This window comes from Sciurus carolinensis, chromosome 5 (genome assembly GCF_902686445.1).
Source record: "Sciurus carolinensis chromosome 5, mSciCar1.2, whole genome shotgun sequence".
In the NCBI taxonomy this organism is placed as follows: domain Eukaryota; kingdom Metazoa; phylum Chordata; class Mammalia; order Rodentia; family Sciuridae; genus Sciurus; species Sciurus carolinensis.
This window is the reverse complement of record NC_062217.1, coordinates 41,150,704-41,172,099: the sequence shown is the minus strand read 5'-3', so window position 1 is coordinate 41,172,099 and position 21,396 is coordinate 41,150,704. Positions and strand designations below refer to the sequence as shown.

General features: G+C 41.7%; 1 pseudogene; it reads right to left on the bottom strand.

Annotated features, from left to right (window-relative positions):
* The window catches only part of LOC124985560 (5-hydroxytryptamine receptor 2A-like), an 84,965-nt pseudogene continuing 63,569 nt past the window's right edge, over nucleotides 1-21,396 (bottom strand).

Below are 21,396 nucleotides of genomic sequence, written 5' to 3'. Positions count from 1 at the left end.
TCAACCCTGTAGGTGTGCATACCGTGTTCTAGAGTGTCTTAGGGAACAGTCTTCTGTTATATTATCACCATATGAGTGAGGTGCTGCCATCTTTTCGACACCTATATTCAGTGGTGGACGAAAGAAAAGGAAGTGGAATACCATCAGCATAGATTCGTTAAAGTCTGTCAAAGACTAAGTTATCGGAGACTCTCAGATTTCAAATGAAAAGTCCATGGAAGTACTGTTCAATTTTTAATATTTAAAAAATACATATCAGTTTCCATATGGCATTGAAGAAATAACTTTTGGAGTCGATTTTTATTCTTACTCTGAAAGTGGAAAAGGTCCTGTAGACCCAAAGGGAGATGGCCAGTGGGGGTGATGAGAGATGTGACTGTGTCATTACTTGCTCTGACCTCACAAGGAGCCATTGTGAGGGAATGTCAAACACCAGGTATATAACTGACTGGCTGAGGCTGGGTCTTTGTCCATAAGTACAGGAAGCTCTTGGTGGTGACCTGTCGGACTCCCAGATAGTTAGTGCGTTTGGTGGTTGGCGGTTGGTGGTTGGTGGCTGTGGACTTTGGAGATTGGTTCTTTGATTTGGGTTTTTTGTTTTGTTTTGTTCTGTTTTTTGCTTTTGGTTTGTTATTTTTTTTTTTAGCTAGCATCCTTAGTGGGTGTTCCTGCTTAGGATGGCTAGGAAGAGTAGAGAGACTAGTGTAGTGGTGCAGGAGGAGGCCTTCACAGACCGTTACCAGGTCTTGAGGGCCATTGGGCATGGGGCATTTAGTCAGGTGATCCTCGCCCGCCATCTGCTCACTGGGGCAGAGGTGGCGGTGAAAGTCCTGGAAAAGAGAATGTGGAAGAGTTTGGCCCGCTCTGAAAAACGGGCATTGATGACCCTGAACCACCCGAATGTGATCCAGCTCTTACAGGTTATTGAAACCGACCAACATGTCTACCTGGTGATGGAGCATGGAGGCAGGGGATCGCTATTTGACTTCATCCCAGATGGAGGCATGCAGGAGGAAGAGGAGGCCAGGAGACTATTTAGGCAGATCACGTGTGCAGTGTGCTACTGCCACAAGATGTGCATCGTGCATGGAGACCTGAAGCCCGAGAACATTGTGCTGGATGCCAGGGGAGACATCCGACTCATCGACTTTGGCTTAAGCACCGTTGTCAAGCCTGGGCAGCAGCAGAACGAGTCCTGGGGCTCTCTGGAGGGCCCCGCAGAGGACGTCTGGAAACTGGGTATCATTTTGTATTTTATGTTGACAGGCAACCGCCCGCTTATCATCTCCTACATTGAGTTGGAATTTCCCCAGCACGTGTCTGCTGAAGCACAAGAACTGGTCAAGAAAATCCTGGCAGAGGACCCTGAAAGCAGGCTCTCGGTAGGGGACATCTTGGAGGACCCCTGGCTGAGTCAGGGTGAGGAGAACTCATCTTCCCATGACGAGCCCCTCCCCAGCCTCTCAGACCCCACAGTACTGACGGTCCTCTTTGACATGGGCTTCGACCCATACACTACCTGGGTGTCTCTATCCAAGAGGAGGTTTGACGATGCCATGGCTGCGTATCTCCTAGTGCAGCAGCAGATAAGCCAGGGGACAGGCTGCATGAAGCCTGTGAGGCGGAGGCTGGTACCTCAGCCGTGCCCCAGGGATCCTTCCGTGTCCCCTGCCCTCCCAAAGAGGAGGGCGAGTGAGCCTGCCCTCCACACCTCCCCCTTGCCCTGTGAACCTCAGCCACCTGAGGAGGCCGAAGAGTCAGGGCAGAAGGTTGAGAGAAGCTCCAGCGTGCCTGCCATTAGACTCCGCTTCCTGCATGACAAGACCCCCACTCCCAGCCTAGCCTCCCAGCCTGACTCTGTGTGCGACAAACCCGGACCCTGCATATCAGCCGACAGCCACGTCTCCCAAGATGCCACCACAGCCCATCCCCAGGGCCACAGGAAGCGCTGGAAGCGGGTGAGGCAGAGGATCGCCACCTGCCTCCGCCGACTGTGCTCTTGCATACCCTCCTGTGTTAGCGAAGACGAGGCCGAGACACAGGGAGACCAGAGACCTGCTAAGTTTGGAAACCGGGTGGTTCCTATCTAATTCAGACCTCAGACGGACCAAACGAACACACAGCCAGCCAGAGGACACTTTGCTCTGTGGATGCTGTTGTCACTATGTGGACATTGGTCACATGGACTGAAACAGCTGCAGGACTGAGTGTGCTCACTGGCTCGGGCTTCTCCACGTGGGGTCCAGCCAGGAGCACATCTGGATCTACCTGGACATCAGGTGTCTCCCCTGCCCCTACCTGGGAGAGACATCAGATGAGACTATTTTCCCTGGGACATTTCCCCTGCCCTGCTCTTCTCTGTCCTTCCTCCCATGCTCCTGGGAGGGCAGAGATATTTATTAATAAATCTATTTCTCTCAAATGGCATAGTCACATTGATGTTTCAAAGATTAAAAAAAAAAAAAAGACTGATGTAAATAAGTGGGGGAGGGGGTTGTCCAAGTGAAGCTGGAGCCCACCAGGCGTCCTCTCCAGGCCTGGATCCCTGTGCCTCCCTCTCCTGTTAAGTGTAGATAGACTTGATCACCTTGAGCCAGTGTAGATGGGGCCTCAGTTGCCTTAGCTGGTGTAGAGGGTCTCTTTCCTCTAGCCAGTGTAGATGAGCACTCACTTGCTTTGACCTAGTGCCTTGGATACTTGCTCCCCTTAACCCAGTTGAATGGAGGTTTTGCCCTAGATCCAGTGTAGACATGACTGAGTTTGAAACAGTCAGTGGGCCCTGGCAGAAGGAATCCCTCCCTGAGGTCTGTGGAGAGGGTAGGTGGCCACTGTTGGAGGAACCACATCTGAGAAGGCATTGGAGACCCAGAGTGTTCTATGGCATCATCCCCTTCAACCTTTTTGCAGGTAAGGGAGAGAAGGGTCAGGGTGTACGGTGGACCTGCCTGCAGCAGGGACTGTGTGCCTCACCACCTGCCATGCTGCCTCACTACCCAAAGTCACTTAAGGGTCCCTGTTGAAGGTACAGAGAAGGGAGCACATGGGTTTGGGGAGTGGAGGTGACAAGTCATCTCATGGATCTAGTTATATAAAAGCAAAATGTACCCATTTTGGAATTGCTCTTTGCTTTAAGTTCTGGGGTTAGGTTGAACATCTCTTTTTGAGGGAAGGGTGATTACCCTACCTACCACACATGTCCACTTCTTTGTGGTTTCCTGTTGCCTGAGACATTGTAAGTTTTTCAAGATCTCGCCTTTCCTCCTTGGTTGGTTGAACTTGTGATTCAGCTATCTGTGGCGTTCATCACAGGCCATGTCTTTTATGGCTAATATCTCTGTGTGTGTTCTCTCAGTAGAAACTTCTCTCCTTTCTATGACTTAACCTTCAAGACTGGTCAGATGTGAGTGGCTTTGAAATCACAGGAGAGAGAGAAATGTTACTTCTGTTTCCATAGCACCATGATTACAGCACTTACTGCGTTGTACAAATGCTTTTGCTTCATGTTTGTTTTAACCACTAGTCTGTAATGCTTTCAGGGGCACAGTACATATTTTATTCAGTTTCACTTTTCTTCTATCTAGTGCAGCATCAAGCACACAGTGAGTCTTTTAAAAAACACTGACTGAATTTGTTATTGACCACTTGATTTTAGTGGTAATGAAGATGCACACTTTGAGCAGCAGTTACTCTCATTCTAAAGTGCAATGTAGGGAGGAATCCAGACTCATTGTGCTTGGGTCAGTATGGACACCAGTTCTGAAATCAGAATTGTCACTTTCAGCATCAAGGTGGAGACAGGCTCAGTAATACTGCCTAGAAGAAGTAAGTGTCCTATTATGACCTTTTCTACATTATGAAGTAAGAGCGTAGACCTGGGTGTCATATCTAGATGATCTTTCTAAGTGTCCTAGTAATCTCTCTTGGATGACCCTTTAGTCATTTATTTATTTACAGTGATAAATTCAAAAAATTCTTTTCATACATGTATATAGGGTAATAATGTCTGTCTCAGTCTACTCTTCTTCCTATTCCCACTTGAACCACACCTCCCCATGCTCCCCTCTGTACAATCTAAGGTTCCTTCATACTTCATACTTCCCTACCTAGCCCCAAGATGGATGACCATGTGCTTATCAGAGAAAACATTCCACCTTTGGTATTTTGGGATTGACTTATTACACTTTGCATGATAATCTCCAGTTCCATCCATTTACCTGGAAAAGCCCTAATTTTATTCATCATTAAGGCTGAGTAATATTCCACTGTGTATATGTACCACATTTTCTTTATCCAATCATCTGGTGAAGGGCATCTAGGATAGATCCATAGTTTTGCTATTGTGAATTGAGCTGGGGAAACATTGATGTGGCTGCATCACTGCAGTTTGTTGATTTTAAGTCCTTTGGGTATAAACCGGGGAGTGGGAGAGCTGGGTCAAATGGTGGTTCCATTCCAAGTTTTCTTAGACATCTCCATACTGCTTTCCAAAGTGGTTGCACCAATCTGCAATCCCACCAACAATGTGTGAGTGTACCTTTCTCCCCACATTGGATGGCCCTTTTATGACATACTAGACACAATAGGATTCAGTTTCTTTCTAAGCTATTTATTGAGTGCTTAGTCCACCCCAGTTCCTGGTTGAATAAGAAATGGCTCCTATCCTGAGAGAATTTCACTGGGTAGATTTGCTGTTACAGCTTGGTAGATTTAACCCAGCTCTTACAATCCATGATGCATTTGTCTTTTCCTTCCTATGAAGCACATTTGAGAAGATAGGTAACAACTTCAATCAACTTTGAAAAAATGTGGGAAGGTCATTGTTTGGGAAACATACTTGATAGAGATATGCTGCTTTGACCAGGAGGGAAATCTAAGTCTGGCTAATGTCTCCATTGCTCATTGAGTTGACTGGCTATATTTGCCTCCTAAAACCAATGAGATGTCAGAAACCACTTTACATACTTTTGATTTCATCCTGTGTCTCTGCAAGCAATAGCAGAATGTCGAAGACTAATCTACTTTCTAACATTCAAAGGTGGTTTGGATCTTGTGATTCTAGTCTTGCTCTTTGCTCTCTCCCCTTCTCTGTGTTTGCCTTTCTCTTTCTTTCCCTTTCTTTCTTTGGTTACCTCTTTGCCTCTTAGCCTGCATTGACACCCCTACTTGGAAGTGCAAGTTGATCATAGAAGTTTTCCTTAAAGTAATGAAGAAAGAGAAGAGTTTGATATGTCCTGTTACGGAAATTTAAGAGGCAGATTTTGTCCTGGCATGTTGCCTAAAATCCCAAAAAACTTGGCAAGCAGAGGTAGGAGGATCACAGTCTGAAGGGCAGCTGTAGCAAAATAGGGATCCCCTGTCTTAGACTAAAATCAAACAATAATAATAATGAAACAGACTGGGGATGCAGCTCAGCGGTGGAGGACCCTTGGGCTCAATCTCCAGTGTCTCTCTCTCTCTCTCTCTCTCTCTCTCTCTCTCTCTCTCTCTCACACACACACACACACACACACACACACACACACACATACACACAAACACACATAATTTTGTGTTAAATTAACATTTGCCACACTGTAGTTTGGTGTTTTCCAATACTAATGTCACACTGACCTCTGTCTTTGGTGTTTGTGAAGCAGCAGCAGCACAGGGCTCATCCCCCGTGGACACAGTTTGTAGGTAAACCACGTACTGTCTGATGGTTCTGTGCTGACAGAGAACTAAAGACTTTGTTTCCTAAAGGTGCATCATTTATTGATCAGTTGACAGCTTTTTATTTTCCTGCTTGTTTCTTACACTGAGGAAACTTTTTTACTTTTGTAGAAATCTATGAATTTCAATAAACCTCGGTTAGGACTGCAGACATGAGTGGTCTTTACAGCATTGCCCACCTCTCTGATTTTGTAAAATTCATTCCTAAAGTGAATCACATGACTGAAATATACAGAGATTTGGTCTAATGTCTCTTTACATGGAACCTTAAAGAGAATTAGTTTATATGTAATATACACGAGTAGGTGTAATAATGATTTTGATGATTCCTATTCTGTAGTTTAAAAGAGAGGTAGGTAGTAGGTTTAGAAATAGTTGATCAGAGACCTTCTATAGGTCCCATGATTGTAGTTATAATTTCTAAGTTAGAAGTGATACATTTTAAATAGCTATGTTGCATTATTAATTATTCATATCAGAAAACTTTACTGATTTACATGGATTGACAAGTTTTTAAATGTTCTAGTGGATCACAATAAGCCTATTAAGTGCAATACCATCTTTTGTTGCATTAACATAATTTAAAAGAACTTTGTATATTTTGGTGTAAGGCAGATTTGTGAATATTACTATGCACATTGAAGGTGGTAGCAATATTAATCATTCTAAATCATTTTTATTAGCCTTAGAATATCTGTATGAATATCCTTTGAATACAGAGTGGTTGAAAATATACTAGGAACACACTATTGAAGGCCTATTGGAAGTTCTACACAAGAGGGCTGAAGAGCACAGATTCTCCATGCACCTCAATGCTGACCAAGTTCACTCTCAAGTGATCCTGATATGTTTGATTTCAAGCTTCCCTGTTGCCTGTGAAATAAGAATAATACGGAATAGGATGTCAACAAGGCAACCAGTTAAGTGGATGCTTAGGTGTCCTCATGAGACATGAAAGCAAGATATGAAGTTCCTACAGGCAGTCTGTCTATGCTGGTAGTGGAGGGTAGACTCTTTGCTTTTGAAGTAACATCTTGATTGGAAAACAGTCACATCCATTTAACTGCTTTTAGCTATAATAGCAGGCAGGTTTCAGTCTTTTGGAGAGAGTATCTTTCCTATTTATGTGCATTCCTTATTTAGTTATCCTATGATTTTATTGGACAGAAAAGAGAAGTAGAAAATCATCTTGACAGGAGACTGCCAGTGTCAATGACAAAGATGGTTGCTTTCAGAATTTCTTTCCTCTTCGAAACATCAAGATAATGAAATTTTGTAAGTGGTTAGACTATTTCAGAGTGCAAATAAAGAAAATAGATTTTCATCAGTGTATGTTTGTACTTAAATTTATTTTTTCAAATGATATATAGGAACTTAAAAATCATACACACAATAGGGTGTCATGTGATATTTTGATACATGTGTGCATTGTGAAATGTTTAGATCAAGTTAAATATATCTATTTCCTAGACACATTCTTATAACTAAAAAAAACACATAATCTTCTTGACTTTTGCTGATACACTGTTCATAACTGTTGTCTGTAGTTACCCTGTACTACAAGAGCACATCAGGTGTCCTTGCTCCTACCTTAATTGTGACTTGGTGCCCTTTGATCAACACTCGTAAGCAGCATTCTATTTCCAACTTCTCTGAGATTAACTGTTCTAGATTCCTCATATCTGTGTGATCTCACAGCACTTGTCTTCTTGCATCTGGCTTCAACTAATCCTTAGTTTCATCAGTGTTGTCACAAGTGCCAGGATTTCATCCTTTCGGTGACTGAATGGTATTCCACTGTGTCTATTTACCACATTTTCTTTATCCACTCATCAGCTGATGGATCCTTAGATTGTTTCCCTATCTTGGTTGTTGTGAATAGTGCTGCAACAGTCATGGGGGTGCAGAGGTCTCTATGACACACAAATGTCATTTCTTTGGATACATACCAGTAGGGGGATGGCTGGATCATGTGGGAGTTCTGGTTTTGAAGTTTGAGGAACCTCCATACTGTTTCCATGACAACCGAGCTCACCAGCCACTCCCACCAACAGTGTGGAAGGTCCCCTTCACTCCACATCCTTGTCGGCACTTGCTGCTGTCTTTTTCATTCTAGCCATTGGTTCTAGAGTGAGGTGACATCTCACTGTGGATTTGACATGTACTTTCCTCATCATTAGTGATGTGGGACACTTTTTCTGTGTACTTGTTGACCATTTGTCGTCTTCTTTTGAGAAATCTCTATTTAGGTCTACTGCCCACTTTTCATTGGGTTGGGTTTTTGCCTTTGATTTCTGGGAGTTTTTTATAGATCCTGGACGTTAGCCCTTTTCCAGATGTAGAGTTTGCATATTTTCTCCCATTGTTTTAGGCTGGTTCTTCACTCTGCTCATTTTTTATTTTTCTGTGAAGAAGCTTTTGAGTTTGATGCAACCCCATTGTCTATTTTTAGTTTTTGTTTCCAGTGATTTATAGGTTCTTGTTCAGAAAATTTTTGCCCACTTCCATGTCCTGAAGCATTCTGTGTTTTCATGTAGTAGTTTCACAGTTTCAGGTCTTACATTTAGTCTTTAATCCAGTTGGAATTTATTTTTTTAAAAAACCTGGTGAGAGGTAGGAGTAGTTTCACTCTTCTGCATATGAATTCCCTGGTTTTCCCAGCAACATTTACTGAAAAGTCTGTCTTACCTGCACTGCATGTCTTAGCACTTTAGTTGAAAATGAGACAGTGATTGATTTTTTGGTTTACTGTAGGCCATTAATTCTGTCCTTCTGTCCTGTTTGTCTGCATGTCTGCTTTCATGAAAATATCATGCTGTTCCTACAGCTTTTACTCTTCTTTAGTTGGAAATATTTTACCTTACGTAACAAAAGTAATATTTTCTGATATGTGACTTAAGCTTGTTTTTTCTTTTTAATGTCCTCTTATTACTTGATGAAATTTTGTTTCTAACATCTTACTGTTCAAACTCTATATACAACATATGGAATCTTACATACAAACACATATAACATATATAAAGAACTACACACGTACGAATCCTGTTATAGCTTTCTCCCCTGTCAACAGTTTCAGAGACTGATTATTATCATTATATTATTTATTTGTCTAGGCTTCCAAATCACCAGTGAAATAGGGTATTCATTTTTATCAAGGTTTCTTCTTCTATGGTCAAGGTGAGCTGATGTCTAGTGGTAACAATGTCCTGCCAATTTAAACATCATGATCATATCAGTGTTTTTTATAGAACTGGTGTCATTTGGTCAGGATGGAAATATTCATTAAATGAAAAAAAAAAGAGAAACATTCATTAAACTTATTTTTTAGGCAACTGAACTCTGAAACCTAGGAAGTGCTTACCATTTAGTGAGTTGTAGTTTAGTAGTTTGGGAAATTCTCCTACAGCATCCCTTTTATGTTGATTAAATATTGTCAGTAATCTTTTTCTTTATCAATGTGCATCTTTCCTCAACACATCTTCATTTTTTTTGCCCATTTTTTACATTTTTAAATAGTTCAAGATGGGCTTATCCCGTGGTGTGCTGGTAAACGTTTTATAGTCAGATTCAGGTGGATGGTGGGTATAATCTGGTGGTTTTTGACAATTCCTGTGATCTAATAGTTATTTTGCTATGAATGACTTCAAGTCGCACACAAGATGCTACTGAAATGGAGTTTTTTTTTTTTTTAAATTCAAATAATTTTAAACTGTTTGCCTTCCTACTGCCACATGCTTCTTTGTGTACTTCTCCCTAGCAGGAACCCTTCTTCCTCCTTACTGAAAAGTTGGGTTCATTTGTTTTGTTGGAAATGTTGGAAAAATCAAAGATGATGACAATCTTTAACACTTCATTCATAACTGAAGAATAGATTTTGGACAGTCTTTCAATGCCCAGTTTTGAGGCGAAAACCAAATTCGTGTAAAATGACTCTCATTACAGGTCTTTTTGCTCTCATGTCCACCTGCCTGGATAGTACTCAGGACAGAGTGACTTGAAGATTGAGGAGTTGCTAAGTCAGAGATTAGTCCGCTGTTAGGGTGTTTCACGGAGGCAAGCCCTGTCTCCCCAAAACCATCACAGTGACAAATTATAAAATGTCACTGACAGAAGATCTTTAGGGCCTAGAATACCCCTTTCCCAAACCACTTTGTTGTACCCCTCTACAGGAAGTATTGTGCAAGTTGAATCATCCTGTAGTCTTGTTTTCCTCCTGAGAAAAATGCAGATGCTCAACCCCTTTCATCCGTATACAGGGCTCCCAGCAACCCTTCTCAGTGACTCTGAAAACCATTCAGTGCTTGGAGAGTCTCTCAACATTGATAAACAGATTATTCCCCGGAATGAAAGAGAAGTCCTGATGATACGATTCATTTAGTTCTGGGCAGCAAGGAGGAAAACGGGCATCAGCCACCAGGACGTGGATATTCCTAGGACCAGGGCATCTCAAATGGTAGCCAGGGAGCTTTCATTTTTCAGCAAATACCTGAGCCTGAAAGCATTTCCTGAGGCTGTAGGAATCAATCCCCTGGTTCTTCTTATTTGCACAAGATCTGCACATTTAGAAACACTTTCACATTCCCTTTCTCCTTAATGTTCTAATAGGTGATAATCCCAATTTAAGGGATGAGCAAATGCATGGCTGAGGCACAGCTAGTGAACAGAGAGCTGGAACTGGAATCCACTCTGATTCTTCTCTGTGTTCTTCTGTACTTGGGGTCTGCAGTTATGCCCTGTGGGTCAAATTCTGCCAGCTTCCTCTTCTTTTTGTTTTTATACTGGGTAAAGGACCCAGGTGCACTCAAACACTGAGCCACATCCTCAGCTCTTTTTTCCTTTACTCCGAGACTTGAACTTCCTAAGTTGTTTAGAGCCTCACTTTGTTGCTGAGGCTGTCCTTGAACTTGTGGTACTCCTCCCTCAGCCTCTAGAGTCACTGGGATTATGGGTGTGCAACACGGTGCCCTGTTAGCCTCCACTTTTTATTTTAAAAAGTTTTGTTTTCTCAATAGCTGCTTTCTGATTACAGTGCCACAGATACCTTAGAGCTCTCAAATCCTACAACATTCACTTTTCAAATCCTACAACATTCACTTACCTAGTCCTTCACCAAAACAAGTTCGCCAGCACCAGAAGGCCTTCTAAAGCCCAAAGGCTCCAGTTTTCCATGCATCATCCTCTTTCTTGAACAGAAGAAAGGCACTTGAGTGATCCCACTTGCCTCTGGTTGTCATCCTGAAGTGGATGATTAGCAGGACATTTGCAGCATTTTGTTCTCATTTAGTAGGTTGGGACACTCACTCTTGTGGCTGTCACAGAAACGTTTGCCTTCAGTGCCGCAGTAAGAAAGCACATGGCAGATGTGGTGCTTTGTTTGAGGCTGGTCACTGCCAGGAATGGAGGGGCTAAGGGTTGCAGAATGGATGATTCAGCAGGAGGTAACTTCTGTACCTTCTTCTCAGTTGTAACGGAGGAAGACCATTTTAGAGAAGCAATGCTGATCTTTTTCAGATGGTTTTGTGTATGTAGCAGGAAGTTGGGGTCAGTTGTGATAAGTCAAGATGTGAACCCGTAATTCTAGTTATGGCTCCTCTCCTCTTTCTACCCTCTTTGCCTCATTGTTCTCCACTCCAGTGGCTCTCCTGTGCTCTCTCTGGGGATTCCTCCCATTTCCTCCAGTTCCTCCAGTAGCCCCTCATTAAGATAAAACCTGCAAGAACTCCCACCACAAGGGTCCTTCTGCTGTTGTCCTCATTTATTATAGAATTGTTCTAGGTTTTATTTATTTATTTATTTGCAGTACTTAACACCTAAGCCCTAGGATTGTTTTGATTTCTTAATCTTTGAACTTCCTTTCCTCCATTCCCAATGACTTGCTGTATTGCAGGTGCTGTTCAAATCAGGGGAGGAGCCATTTCTTGGACTTCCTTCTCACCAGAGCCATTTGTGCTGCCTGCTGACATAGAAAAGGTGAATGCTTTCTTCTTCTGCCTCTCAGTTGCAGTCTCCCAAATTTGTGTTTTTCTGTCCTGCCTCTCTCTTCCACGTGTTGGCTCCATATGGCTGGGACCCACTGACCTTGTCCATCTGGTTGACCCTCAGAGCCTGTAACTTAGCACTTCATTTCTGGATGACTTGAAAGCACTTTACTATCTCATGGCTGATATAATCACAATGACATAGATAACCTCTCACAGAATATGTTAAATTAGTCATCTTATACTCCCTTACAACCTGCTTCCTTTCAAAAAAAAAAAAAAAAAATCAAAAACTGACGATTACTTTCCCACCATTACATCTGCAAAGACTCTTTTCAATAAAGCCACAACCACAGGTTCTAGGTGGACATGAATTTGGTTGGGACACTACTCAATCCAGTACAGTATTTACATCACTTATATGTTTGCCTTCCTGTGAAGCTGACAGTTTTTAACCCTCTTTCATATTTTTTTAAAACCTTATGTTACGAAAATTTCAAACATACTCAAAAGTAGGCAAATTATTATTAGGAACTCCAAAAGACAAGGTCTTTCACTTAATTGTTAATCTCTGAAGAATAGGAAAATGGCTTCCTGGTTTTTTATTCCTAGAACTGAATTTTTAAAAAAATTAATATCTTAGCTCTTTCACTCCTCACTTTCTGTTTAACTGGGTGTTACAGGTTGCAATTTGTTTTGTCGGTTGTTTTCTGTACTACTGGGATTGAACCCAGGGCCTCACCTGCTAGGAAAGTGCTCTACCATTGAGCTACATCCCCAATCCTTCTTTCTCTTTTTGATGGTGAAAATCCCCTTCCCTCCTTTCTCTAGGTTGTGCGGTGTTACAGGTCAGCCCGACTGTTGAAACGCCTTCTCACCATAATGTGGTGCACGAGGCCTACAGATGTGACTCTGATGGGTTCGTTATTGTAGGTAAGGTTTGGATCTCGTTGGCTCTGCTGGCTGCCACCCCCACACCCCTCTTCACACACTTACTAACACGTATTACACACAGCACCCCACTTAGGGACGTGCAAAGAAATGTCTCCCAAAATCAAATTATGTCTCTGATATTTTTAAAAGTTATTTGTCTTGTTGAATGTCTTCATAGCTAGTCCCTCATCCTGCTTGTAGATTGAATAAAAAGCAGATATTCATTAGGATCTAATGATCTCTCAATTGTATTCTGGTGAGATTTCAGATGAAATCCCATCTATGGTCATTGGCCGGAGTCTCATAACAGAAACTCAGAAGAAACTAAACTATGGAGACAGGGAATAATTGGTTCTTTCTGAGAAGCAGGGAGTTGTTCTTGTGTTCTTCTTGCTAAATTGACTATTATTAATTGAAACAGACTGAACTATCTGACTACTCTTTCTTTCATTTTCCCACAGAAGTTGGAGAGTTTAATGACATCCGAGAAACCTGTAGCTGTTCCTACAGGTCCTCTAAGAGGTAACTGTCCTCCATAGGCACTGAGGCCCCTGGCTGGATATCTTGGAGGCTCTGTGAACACTGGGTCTTAGACCAGTTTAGCCAGCTCTGAAGATGGGGGTTACCATCTAAATAAATCATCACCCCTCCCCACCACCCCAGTAGGGGCTTTGTGTTCCTACAGCAAAGCAGCCAAGTCAACTAACTTAGAAAACATTTACTTAACTCACAGTTTGAGAGGTGAAAGGCAGGGGAGCTGCACAGTCCTCTGGTGAGGAAGGTGGAAGGAGGGACAGCATGGTGGAAGTGTACGTCAGGGAGAACGTTCACAACTTAAGCCCAGGGCCCCACTCCCTTCTGAGGGCACACCCCAAGTGACCTAAGGACTTCCCAGTAGGCTCACCCTCCAAGAGTCCATGCCTCTGGACTGTAGTGCCACCCTGGGGGCCAAGGCCTTAGCCGTTGGAGGACTCTACATGTATTCAAATCATGCAAGTCCCAAAGTTTCCACGAGGTTTTACAGCATGTGTGAGGCTGTTGTGTACTTTCTCACTTGATCCTCATGAGCCAGCTTGCCAGGTTTCTTATTTTTAAACCTCATTTTATAGACATAGAAATTAAGGCCACAGAGGATGTGTCTCTGGTCACAGTGCTGCTATGTAGCTGAAGTGGGCTTCACTCAGGCCTTGTGACTTGAATTTAGTGTTTTCTTCACCTTCAATTCTTAGGATCCTCAATACATAAATGATGCTCTGCATGTCGTATGAATGATCTGTGTTGCTTAAGATACCCAGCCAGTGATTGATAGTGCTTTCACCCAACAACCTCCCTGGAGCTGCCGGTAGAGAGAACTGTTGGAACCTGAGGAAGACTCTGAGCCTGTGCCTCATGTCCATAGTCACCCAATTTTTACTTCTCTTACGTTTTAGTGTTTCTTATGAGACAGACTTCAATTCTGCCGAGTGTTAGCCAAGAGTTGTACCGAGTATTCCAGAAGTGCTGCATGTTGTCAGCAGTTAAGTGTCAGCGGGCAGATTCCCTGAATGCAAGTGACTCAGTAGTAAGTATTAAAGTAAACTGACCTTAAATCAAATGTTCCTAAATTCTCCATTTACGGAGCCCATTCATTTCAAATATTTATGTTTCCTTATATGTATCCCTCATGGGGGAGACTTGAAACCAAAGATGAAACCAGCATGTATGAGTGCTAATTGTGGCCCAGGGACTGTGCTTGTGAGTCACATTTTTAATCCCATGTGTCCTATCAGGTAGATGCTCTTATCTTTGTTATTTTAAAATGCTGGACCAGGACTCAGCAGGGCTGAGGGAGAATTTAATTTTATCAGGGAAACCTGGGAAGGCTGATTGGCAATTAGTAGTTCTGGAGCACACTATGGCAGGTAGGAACATGAGATGATGGGTATTTTTGGCAAGGGGCAGCAGTGGAGAGACCCGGTATCCTACTGAGCAGGGTGACTTGTGATTTGATAATTCATGTTTGTGTGCATCTGTGGGTCGGGGTAGAGGGGCGGTGATCTTATGGGAATAAGAATGGAATGGCTGTGGTCACATTGTGCAGGACTCAGGAGGCTAATCTGAGGAATGGCAGTGGGAAAGTGTAATGCTTCAGAGTGGAGCCACTGAACATTGATAGGGCAGGAGCATCTGAACAGAGCTGTGTCTAGGGAGACAGACCACAAGAGGGTGCTGATTGTCAGCACCTCCCAGTCTGTTGACTGAGGGAGGGAGGCTTCTGTGTCTTCTGAAAAGTATTCCAGGTCAAAATGACCTACATACAGTAAGTTCAAAGTCTGGAAAGAAACTAAAAGTACTACTAAGAAAAGTGAGCTTAGTAGGTGCTCTGGGTGTGAGGTGGATGTGGAGGGTCTTTGCCATGGTTCAGGTATAAAGTTCTAATTCTCAGGATACTTTTTAATATAGGAAAACATTTGAATGCTTTTTATTTAAACTCTTAAATATGCCTATTTAAGGTTTTCCTAAATTCTCTTATGTGGTATGCAGGTTGTAAATGAAAAAAAAGTCTGAAAAAACTTTGAATCCTGTATGGATATAGTATAGGACATTAAATTTAAGTCTAGGATCAAAGGGACTGAAGACTGGGACTCCCTAGTTTTTAAATCATACTTAATCTTCATCCGCCACTCAAGTAAGTATAGACTGCTGCCTGGATCCCAGTCCAAGAGAACAGATTGTGAGAGAACCCACCAATTGTTTTTTCTTTTCTTTTTCAATACCAGGGATTAAATTCGAGGGCACTTAACCATTGAGCCACATGTCCAGTCCTTTTTATTTCTTATTTTGTGACAGGTTCCCATTAAGTTGCTTACGGCCTCACTAGGTTGCTGAGCCTGGCCTTGAAATTGTGATCTTCCTGTCTCAGCCTCCAAAGTCAGTGGGATTATAGGCAAGTGCCACCATGCCTGGCTATGCCAATTCTTTAATGAAGTAGAGGAATGAAAAAATAATATGCTGAGGGACACAGGGAAATTTGGAAAAGGATAGTTGTGCATATTTACTGGTTTAATTTTTCTGACACATTCATTATGGGCTTTTGGGGCTCTACAGGTTTTGACAAATTGAAAATGAGACTATGCATCCTGAACTATCAGTATTCCATAGCAACTGAATATTAAATAGGCTAAAAGGATATTTTAAAGTGGTTAAAAAATCAAATATTATAATTTGAAAGATTGAACCATTTCATTTTTCCAGTGCAATTAGTGTGTCCTAAAAATGAATGACTAAGTTTTCAAAAAAGAAAAATTTAATCTTGAGGAGCACTCCTATAATTGAGAAATGTAGTAGAATATAAATAAAAATATCTTCATTCTTTAAGAAATAGTAAATTTGAAAAAGACTAAACATCTAGAATGATGCAGTAAATAAATCATACATTCATATGAGTGCACACACGTGCACGCACGTGTACACACACACATACACACACAGTAGTTGTAGGTTATTTCTAATTTGTTCTGAGAGTATATGATAGATTAGAGCCAAAGACAACAGAATAAACATTTTCACCAAGTCGTTTTCCCACTCCTCTTGCTTTGTGTTAAATTTGGCAAGCCCATTCCAGAGGGTCATAAAGGGACAATGGAGCCTCGTTGCCTTGGCCCCATGGAGGTGACTTATAGACTCATTCTGTAGTCTTTTTCTTTATACAGGATGGCAAGAAGGTATCTGGAGCTGCTTGGGCAGAGGAGCTCACTGGCTCTCAAGGCCTTGTGAGAGGTCATTTTTCCTTGGCATGGGTTATCTTTTCTGTAGGAATTCTCTAGGTCTTCTCTAAGGTAGATGGGCAGAGATTTAGGCATTAGCCATTTGCTGACCTTGAACTCAAATTCAATTTTAACCATTTTGTCTGTATTCCAATCCCAGTGAAATTATAGTTCAGCAGGAAGCATTTTGATGGAATAATTTTCATAAGAAATGTTTGATACCTTTTTCTTCCATTACCTCCTTTCATTGAATTTCTTTGGATCCATTTGTGACCATTCCAAAGACATCAATCATATTTTGGTTTCTTTCTTCCTGAGCTATCTTCCACTGTAATGTAGCATAGACTCCTGTGCATGGGTGGTGAGAAGTTCTTAAAGACCCTTGGGTAGAGTAGAATGTGTGATTCTGACTTCTACTTTAAGGACAGAAGAGAGTTTAAAGGGTTCCAGCTTTAAAAGATGCAGATAGTTCAATTAGAAAATTTTACTGAGTAAATCTAACTTTTTTCCAAATGAAGAGTGACAAAACTAAGGTCCCAAGCTAACAAACACATTATGAGGTCCATTGGTGAAAAATGTTCCATTGGCCACCTCTGAAATGTAATTTTAACCATTTTCTGTCCTCAGGAGGGAGCTGGTGATAGTAGTCCAGATTTTTTTTTCCGTGCTGGCTGTGGAACTCCAATAGAGCCTAGTAAGTATAGATAATGGATGGCTTGTCTATTAGGCGATGATAGAGCAACCACAAGGTTGCGTGACTGACCAGGAACCAGAAGGACCAGAGTCCTAGCTATCTCCCCACTAAGCATTTAGCTCCAATCACATGGCTTCCCTGTTGTACCTTCAAGGGGGCCAGCTCACTCTTAGTGATTTGTATTTCCAGATTTTCCCTCCAGCATCCACCCCACCCCACAACATACTTATGGCTGTGACATAAGTATGTTGCTCCACATACTTCTTTGTGACACCTTTGCTGAAAAATCTTGGGGTCTTCCCTGGCTGCCCTATGGAAATGCCCAGCTTTCCATACTGGCTATAAGCAATTCCATGAATACTTTGTATTAACTGTCATTATGTTTTATTCTAGCATGTTCTTCCTAGAATACTTTATTTCACTGATTTGTCTCATTAACTATCTCCATCACTACATTATAATCTGCAAGGAAGATATGTTGCAGAAGAGTGCTTGGCTCATAGCTGGTCCTCAAAGGTTTTCTGTTGACAGAATGAATGTCTTTCCAAGGAGCTGGCTAGCTTTTTGGAGAGAGTTGGGGAGGTAGTGTGAGGGAATCATTTCTGGATTGAGGTCTACAAAGTCAAGCTTTCCCCTGCTAAAAATGCAAGTTTCCCACTTGGGACTGGAAATTCCTTTCACCCCGTCAGGCGCTGTACCTTAAGAGATAAAAATAGAAAGCAGAAATCTGTCTGGACTTCCTCTACTCTATTGAATGACAGTGCTGACAGGCATCACAGTTATAAATGGTTTTCTTTAACTGACTAATTTAAGTCTAGCAGGGACCATGTCTGTTGGTTACCCTCTATGTCCTTGTGCCTCAGTAAATATCAGAGCCATGAGTCAAAAACTATAAACAGGTGACTATGAATCCCATTAACTCTTAAAGTACTTCCTGAGTTTGCTTACATTCAGAGCTGTGTGTCTACAGAACTGGCATGGTGGCGAATCTTAAACAGTCTTGCCTTCATGGAGTCCACATAATCATCAGCCATGCAAGGAAAACCAAGGGTGCTGTGTGGAAGGAAAGAGAAAGGCGAGACTATTCTGGGATTTACAGCAAAGGAACTATTATCTCACAGTTTTTAATTGGTGCATTATAATTGTACATCATGGTGAGATTGATTGTTACATATTTGTAAATGCACATGATATAACAGTATAATCTGGCCAATCACTCACCAGTATTTCTCCTTTTCCTCCCCTTCTGCCTCCTCCTGTTATCTTTCCCATCCTCTACAGATCTCCCTTTGATTTTTTATGAAATGCCCCCAGCCCTCACCTTTCTTTTACTTATTCCTCTGTCGCCTCCACATATGAAAGAAAACATAATGGCTCTTGACTTTCTGACTTTGGCTTAATTATCTCATAATTGTCTCCAGTTCCTTTCATTTCTGCCAAAGATATAATTTCATTCTTCTTTGTGTCTTAGTAAAACTCCATTACAGCAAGGAACTTATCTGGGCTTGGGGTGGTGGTGGTGCTGGGAATGAAAGGTTTTAAAGAAGGGATTGTCCTCTGGAAGGTGGGTGCTCATCACATGCAGAGTGTGTGTGGCAGCTGAAAAGAAGCCCTGCATGACAGGAGAGTGTGAATGAGAGAGAACACATGCTGGAGAGGTAGGCAGGAGCAGATCGTAGATGACTTTCACAACTATGGGCTTAGTTGCTAATGACCTTAACAATTTGGGACTTTTCCTGCAAACCTCCTCTAGCTTTTGGAATAATTTTTTAACTTCATATTTGGAGATTATTTTAGATATGTAAAGTATTGTAAGAATAGTAGAGAGTTCCCAAATTCCTTTTACCCAGCTTCCCCCAATGTCCACATCTTATGTAATCAGAATATAATTATTAAATCTGAGACATTAGTATTGGTGCAATCCCACTAATTATAGATTTTACGGATTTTTCTTCAGTTTTTTTACCACTGTCCTTATTTTTGCAGAAACTAATGCAGAATATCACATTGAATTTAGTTGTCATTCTTATAAGTCTCTTCCAATCTCACACTCTGACCCTGACATTTCACCCTTTACTACTTCAGCATATCCTAAAAATGAGGATGATAAATCAAAATGAATAATAATAATTCAGTGTTTTCTGTGAGTAGTCCATTTTTTTTGTGATGCTCCTAAGATATCAATTATGGCTAATTTTTCCATTCAGATTCCAGTGAATTTCACTCCATGTATTTAGTTATCTTTAAGTTAGCTGTATTCTAGAACTTCTGTACCCAATGTGGTAGCCACTTGCTCATGTGGATAAGTAAAATTAAATGTAAACTAAGTAAAATTTAAATCCAGTTCCTACTCACACTAACTGTATTCCAAGTGCTCAACTATCACATGAAACATGTGGCTAAGGTGTTGGAAAGCACAGATACAGAACATTTTCAGAAAGTTCTATTTGGACAATCCTGTTTTAGAATATTTCCCTCTTCGTTTTTTCTATGTCATTAACTTTTCATGATAGAATAGTTGTCTCTTCGAGCAGGATTTCTCTACTTCAGTGCTGTTGCCTTGGTTGTGGGGAATGTTCTGTGCCTTGTAGGATATTTTACCAGCATCACTTGACAGTAGAAGCCTCCAGTAGTGACAACTGAAATGTCTCCCAGCTATTTCCAATGTCCTGAGGACTGAGAGGCACCATTTTAGGACATTTTGTTCTGTTTTAATTAAAAGTCTTAGAAGAAGTCAGAAGAGATGAGCATAATTTATTCTGTATGGGTAGAATAACACTTGGTATGGATTCAATGAAGTTTGATGAATCAGCAAACAGTATGGAGATGTTAGGGTCTTGGATGGTAGGGGAAGATGAATTGTATGAGGAAAATCTATTGGTCCCTTGTTTCCTTTTTTCTCCCTCCATTCTTGCCAAGTTTGATCAGGAATGTAGAGTGCAGGAACCAGAAGATACCTTTTGTGGTTTACTTCCTGCCATGTTTGTAGCATTTTTGTGATTTGTTGTTGTTGCTGGTGATTTCACTGTTTAAAATGACCCCTGAGCATAGTGCTGAGGTGCTAAGTAGTGTTCCTAAGCAAAATAAGGTTATGACTATTCTTACAGAGAAAATGTGGTTTATAATGCTTTTGACCTGAATTCTATGTTATGAATCAACCAAATACATTAAGTAGGGTATCTTTAAACACAAATATACATGAAATAAGATTATAAATTGATCAGTTACTGGAGGCATAATTACCAGATATTTGTGGGTGCCTGACCTGTCTTCCCCAGGAGCAGTGGTTCAGCATTGGCAATTCAGCATCACGGCACCTTATGGAGCATAACTAGCTGGCAGGTTTGGAGCTTTAACGAGACTCTTTGGGTTCTTTTAAATTCACATCTCTATGGGTCTCTCACCTGGCCTTACACTTGGGGTCACTGTCTCTATCCGGATAACTGATGCTATTTCTAACACAAGGCTCAAATAGGTTTTTGTTTTGGTTCCTAAGTCCTGAGATCATGCAGGGTCTTTGTCAGGTTGGTTTCAGATGTGGACCCCTCCAACTCAGAAAAATGAACAAACAAATCCCCCTCCCAAACCAAAAGGAAAAATGAAAAGAAAACTGTTGTCACACAGATAAGCTAAATTCTTAATCAGATAGCATCCCTCCACACTACTTGGAGGTGTAGAGTGCAGAGACATGTTTGGGTAGCCCTAGGATGGCGGCTGGCATTGATTCAAGTGGTGGCGCATAGTTAGTGTTAACACAGCGTGATCTACTTTTGCCTGATTAGTTAATGTCTCCTCTGCGCTAGTGATCAACAGATGTTCCTCATTCTTTCTTAATTGGTACCGTGGGGCATGCTCAACCATGCTAATATACCGTGCTAAGCTGATGGCTGCCTTAGGTATATAAGACACACACCTATAGGAAGCACCTCTGATAAGCAGCACCTCTGATAGATCGCAGAACGCAGGACTAAGCAGACAACTCTAGGTTGCAGATCGCAGAATGAAGATGGCAGGACGCAGGACTAAGAATGCACCTCTAGCCCTCACCTCTAGGTCGCAGATCACAGATTGCAGAATGTGGACTAAGCACATATCTCTAGGTCGCAGGTTGCAGGACACAGGCCGCATGCCGCACCCCTCACCTCCAAGAAGCGACCCCACCTTTAAGAAGCAGTAGACCTTTGATAAGCGCGGCCTCTCTGAAACAGTAGCATTTCTAAAATTAAGCAAAGTCTTTCTTCCTCTAAGCAAAGTCTCTCTTCCTCTAAGCCAATTCTCTTTTCCTGATAAGTAAAGTCTCTCTTCCTCTCAAAGCCTCTCTTCCTCTAAACTAAAA